Below are 6,000 nucleotides of genomic sequence, written 5' to 3'. Positions count from 1 at the left end.
AGAAACAAAAATATAAAATAAATGATAACATTCAATAGCTTATAAAAATCAGGGTAAAAGTACACTTACGGGCTAAATCAAGTTTATGGAGCCCTAAAAATAGTTTGAGAATGATCCAGGACTAATTTGAATCAAAATAGAAAAATATGCAAAAATTTGAAACTTCTGGAAACAGGGGTCACACGGCCTTGTGGCCAGGCCGTGTGGAATAGCCTAGGCCGTGTAGCTTCACACATAGCCGTGTGGCTTGACCATGTAACTAACTATGATTGCATGAAAAATCCTACACCTAAATTTAAGAAGACACATGACCATGTGGCCAGGCCGCGTGGAACAGCCCAGGCCGTGTGAACCTTAAAAAGCTTCTAAAACAAGGCAAACTTTCATCCAACACCTAGGTTCCAAGCCAAATTAAAACCAATCATTTCCATACTTTAAAAACACATTTAAACAAACCTAGACTATTTTTTTCTTTCTTTTTTTTAAAAAAAAACTTTGGGATTGCTGAATTACAGACGAAATAAATATATAAAGCAACAAAGCAATCATAGTATTTTTGAACTTTTCTGAAAAAAAAAAGAAAAAAAAAGAAGGGTGGTAATTGGATCATTTAGTGATCTGGGTCTAATAGACGCTCTCTATATTTTCTCTTTTTCTTTTTTCGATGAAAGAAAAAAGAGAATTCCATTGTAAAGCCGTATGCAATGCACAAAAAATGCCTGTATGGTTGTTCAATTCTATCTCTTTTTTTTCTTATTATTCTTTTGCTATTTTTAGCTATTCTTCTTGCCTCATTATGTGAGTTAGAAGAACCTTTTATTATGTTATATCATCAGGGTAATGATCCATCAACCTGCTAGTTTTTTTTTATGAGGCACAAACAGGAGAATTTATCCTGGAAGCGGAAGAACTATTAAAACTTCGCGAAAGTCTCACAAGGGTTTATGTACAAAGAACGGGCAAGCCTCTATAGGTTGTATCCAAAGACATGGAAAGAGATTTTTTTTTATGTCAACAACAGAAGCCCAAGCTCATGAAATTGTGGATCTTGTAGATGTTAAATAAGTTAAATAACAAGCAATGATTTAACACCAATCCACAATTTAATTAAGATTGATTTAATCCCTCTTCTTCCTTTCCTTCTTAACTTAAGCCTAAGGGGTTAATATTTTATTAATCTATTAAATAGAAAAAAAAGTAATTCAGAATCATCTAGTTAGGATCGATCTAAACTAGTCTATTATGTTTACAAACAACCAAAACAACCAATGCTATTCACTTTCGAAAAGGCATGCATAAGAATTTAACATCACATATCTATACCATGTTTACAAACATCCTAAAAAAGGGCAATAAACACAAATAGACCTGGCAACTAAACAAAACAAACCAAGATAATATTTAAGTCCTATTACATGCCATTTATAACCTTAACCAAAGTAATCGAAAGCTACCAAAATGATGATTGGATAGTGTAATTGTGCTCCAACAAAATTCCAACCGATCAACCTTTCAGATGATCTACAAGAAAAGAAAGACAAATACATAAGCATATAATGTCTAGTAAGCACATATTAACTTAAACAAAAACTTACCAAATAGGCTTAATTTATAAAGTGAATGCATTATTTCATTAGCATGCTCATATGTATAATTGATTTCTAATTTCAATCACCATTCTGACAAGTTAGTGAACTGGTACATAACATTCAACATATATCCAATGTAACATTTATACATCTCAAACGTTTGCTTAAACTTTAATATCCATTGAACCAAACGAATCTACTTAGGATACATGGGAACCATGCTCACACGAAGTGTGTCTGTACATGTAAGTATAACTGTATCATGTAATGCTCACACAAGCTGTGGGTCGGGATCTTAGATTGCACAATGCTACTCACACCATCTATGGAGAATCCTCAACTAACGCAGAACCTTAGCCATCGATAGGACACCTAAGACCAGCACCCGAAAATGTATAATCCCTAATGACGTGTCATTTGTATCCTAAGTATCCATAAGGCTTAAACGAAGCATGTTTCCATATCATTCCCTAATCTTCAATGTTTTACACGCATTATCTTAAATTACACTATCTTACAATATCGCCCAAATAACAAATTAACAATTTATATACAAAGAAATTATACAAAGCACAACATAAATAAATTTTCCATCAATTTACAACATTGATAGTTTACCATTAAACGAACTTACCTTGACTACACGACTGCACAGAAAGGTACCGACGACTAATCTGAAACTTTGACCTTTCCACGATTCAAGTCCAGTTGTTGCATATCTTAATCTAAATAATAATTTTATTCAATTAAATCATTAAAAGTCAACTTAAAATAACTAATTCGAACCCATAACCCTTTTAACGTGATTTTACAAAATCACCATCAACACTTTAACATTGGTACAACTAAGTCCTTAAACCGAAATTCACAATTTAACCACAATCCATGCAAAAACCAAACTAGCCAATTTTTTTATGTTTTCAATTCAGCCCAAATTTTCTATCATTTCATATTATTCATATTTCATTTTACTATACTCTCAAACCTTAAACTCAAAATCATCAAAAATTATTTATTAAAATACTTATATTTAACCTTCAACTTAAGGATTTAATAACTAAGTTTACAAATACACTTATCGCATTCATGGTAAGTCCCTAAACTTCTAACGATTTCACAAATCAACCCTCGGGTTAGCTAAACTAAGCTAAAATGAACTCAAAAACAGAAAAATCAATAGAAATGGACCAAAAAAAACTCACCCAAAGCAAGGTAGGAAGCTTGGCTGAAACTCCTCCTACTCAACAGTGGGGTTTCACGATTTTCTTTTGAAAAAAAGAAGAAGAAGTAATACCCTCCAAATTGTTTTCTTCATTTTTCTTACCTAATACCCATCATTACTATTTTATTTTTATAATTCAACACATAAAATATCAATAGTTGTTCACCCACCATCCACTAACCTATGTTAGGGTATAATTGCCCTTTAAGGGTAGGTTTGGATAGGCGATTGGGTGCGGTGCAATGCATTTAGCTTACTTTTTGTTTCACGCTACAGTATCGCTACAGTATCTAATCTCACCGTCACCCCTGTTTTTACACTAACCGCAGGTAAACGCACCACCCATCCAAACTCACCCTAAGTCCACTTATTCATCTTTTCATGGCTATTTGGTATATTTAACTAATAGGGTTTAACTTTTTTACTTTTACGATTTAATCCTTTTTGCTTAATTAGTGGTTTAAACATTTAAATTTCCCAACTAAAGTCTAATATGAATTTACTAAATGTTCATAAATATTAAATTAATAATATTTATTGATTCCCTTATTGAAAATTGTGGTCTCAAAACCATCATTTTCGGCACCACTGAAATCGGGCTATTATAGAAGGGGATCGACAAAGAAGGCGTTATGAAAATACGAGTCAAGGTGGAGATTTTGTGGGGTGTGCCTCACATTTTCAAGCAAACTAGAGATGAAAAAGAATCGACGTTATGATGATGGGATGGATGACATCCTGACGAGGTGATATGCCACGTCATGGCGTTGCGACGTGTATTCAACTTAAATTGGATTTCTTCTCCTAGTTAAACTCTGCTATCTTTTCTCAGTTGAACTCTGATTATTCTAGGGATATTTTAGTCATATATTCACACGAATTTCAGCCTATAAAAAGGCCTTAGTAACCCTAGAATTTACATCTTCATCACATTAAGATTAAAAGAGTTTAAAGGAATTTCGTGTTTTAGTCAAAGAGCTTTGTTTTTCCCAGGATTCAAGTTTTCTGTTTTGGTTACTCTATCTTGTAATCTTTCAAATTATTTGCTCATTTAGTGAAGTCTACTTTGCCAGTGGTTTTTTATCGTCTTCGGAGATGTTTTTCCACATAAATATTTGTGTACCAATTTTCTTTTCTCTTTTTCTTTCTTGTTGTTGCATATACCGGTCAATCCCCAACATATAGTCTTATCGTAAAAAATCCAAAATTTAATCTCTCTATTTAAATCCTTAATTTAATTTTTTTTCCAAATTTAAAATTTAGTCCTTATTTTGATTTTTATCAAATTAATCACATTAACAAATGATTTTTCAATTTGCTCATCCAAATAATATTCAAAATAAATATTTCACACTTTCCACGTCACAAATACATAGTTCATCATTCACACTAATAAATTTTGAATTACAAATTTTCATAATTAAACCACTCACACTTACTTTGTTTTAGTTATTCACTTAAAATCATCCATCCAATTGTTCCTAAAATCATCCATCATTCTCTTCATACATAAACATAATATTTTCTTTACTTAGAACATAGAAAATAATTATACAGAATTAATTTTTACAATATCTCATCAAATTAAACACTCAAATAAATATAACATAACAATTTAAACCACTTGCCTTAATTTCTTAACTAATTTCTTCACATACCCATGCTTTCTCACACTTCTATATTCATCTTCAAGCCTTGATACCTTGATTTCCTAACTTCTCTTAACTTCTTCCACTTCCAACCCCACTTCCTTGCTTCCAAAATGATAATCAAACTCTCTAGGATCTCTATTTCACTTTTCCTTTTTGGTGATTACAGAAAATTCCTAAAAATTTGGGTGAAAATGGTGGACTAAATGGAAAAGGACTAAATTGCATAAAATACAAACTTTCTTTCTTCTCTCTTTTGTGGACGTTGGCAGCTTTGTGAAAGTAATAATTTTCTTCATACTTCCTTTCTAATTATCATATATATTAAAATAATAAAATATCTTAATAAAATATTATTTAAAATAAAAATTAAATAATAATAAAATATCACCAACACCATAATTATAATCTAAGAGTCCATATTCCTCTCCTTAATCTCCAAGTCCAATGGCCATGATTCATCCATACATGCAAGGGTATTTTAGTAATTTTTCCAAAAACTATCTTTCTTGCAAAATGATTATTTTGCCCTTAACACTTTTAATATTACAATTTCACCATTCAAACCTTTGGCAAACTTATAAATTTAGTCCTTATAATTTTCTATTTTTTACTTTGAATCCTCAATTTTTGAGTATTTACGATTTTACCTTATTACTTTTAACTTATTTATAATTTAGTCCTTGCTTCAAAGCATTATCTCACAACATATTACTTGTTTTAACTTCCTTCAATATATGTTACTCTTTTCTACTAACATTGATAATTCAAATTTTATTTACTCTAACAAATCTTAGCACATATACTCATGAGTTTACACTTCTTACGATTAAGAGGATTTTCAGGATGTTACGTTACTATTTTCTAAAAAAATGGTTTTTAAACTTTTTTAGCTAAGTTGGTGTCCGGTTGACTCATAACATTAACTTAGTCAAGAGCTTTATATGTGTATAGATAGATATAGGGATGAGTGTTCGATCGAATCAAGTGAAGAAATTTCAAGTTAATCGAGTTGACAAGTCCTATTTTATCATCTTAACTTGATTTGAATTTTTTTTTAATTGAGTCAAGCAAAATGAAATTCAAGTTTGGTCGAATCGATTCGAATCAACTGAAATTAAAAAATTACACATATCAAATTAAAATATTGTTATAGTATAACTAATTCAATGTTAGAGCACATAAATTTAAAATCATATATATTTGAAAAAATTTCAAAGCAAAATAATAAAAATAATATCTTTATTATGACAAACTTGAATAATTAATTAACTTATTTAGGTCCCAAAATTATTATTTTAGAAAATTTTAATTTTTAACTTTCTTTATACATTTTTTAGAATTTTTATAAATATTTTAATTTTTAATTTTTAATTTTTTGTAATTTTGTTAAAAGAAACCAATTTGCTATTTTTCAAATTTTGAAGATTAACAGGGCCAAAAGGTATTTACACCAATCATTATTCAATTATTCGAGTTATTTTAATTGTAAAATTCAACTAGACTCAAACTCAAAACTTGAATTAATTATTCAAGTTGA

The sequence above is a fragment of the Gossypium raimondii genome, chromosome 8 (genome assembly GCF_025698545.1).
Source record: "Gossypium raimondii isolate GPD5lz chromosome 8, ASM2569854v1, whole genome shotgun sequence".
NCBI classification, from domain to species: domain Eukaryota; kingdom Viridiplantae; phylum Streptophyta; class Magnoliopsida; order Malvales; family Malvaceae; genus Gossypium; species Gossypium raimondii.
Note: the sequence above shows the minus strand (reverse complement) of the source record.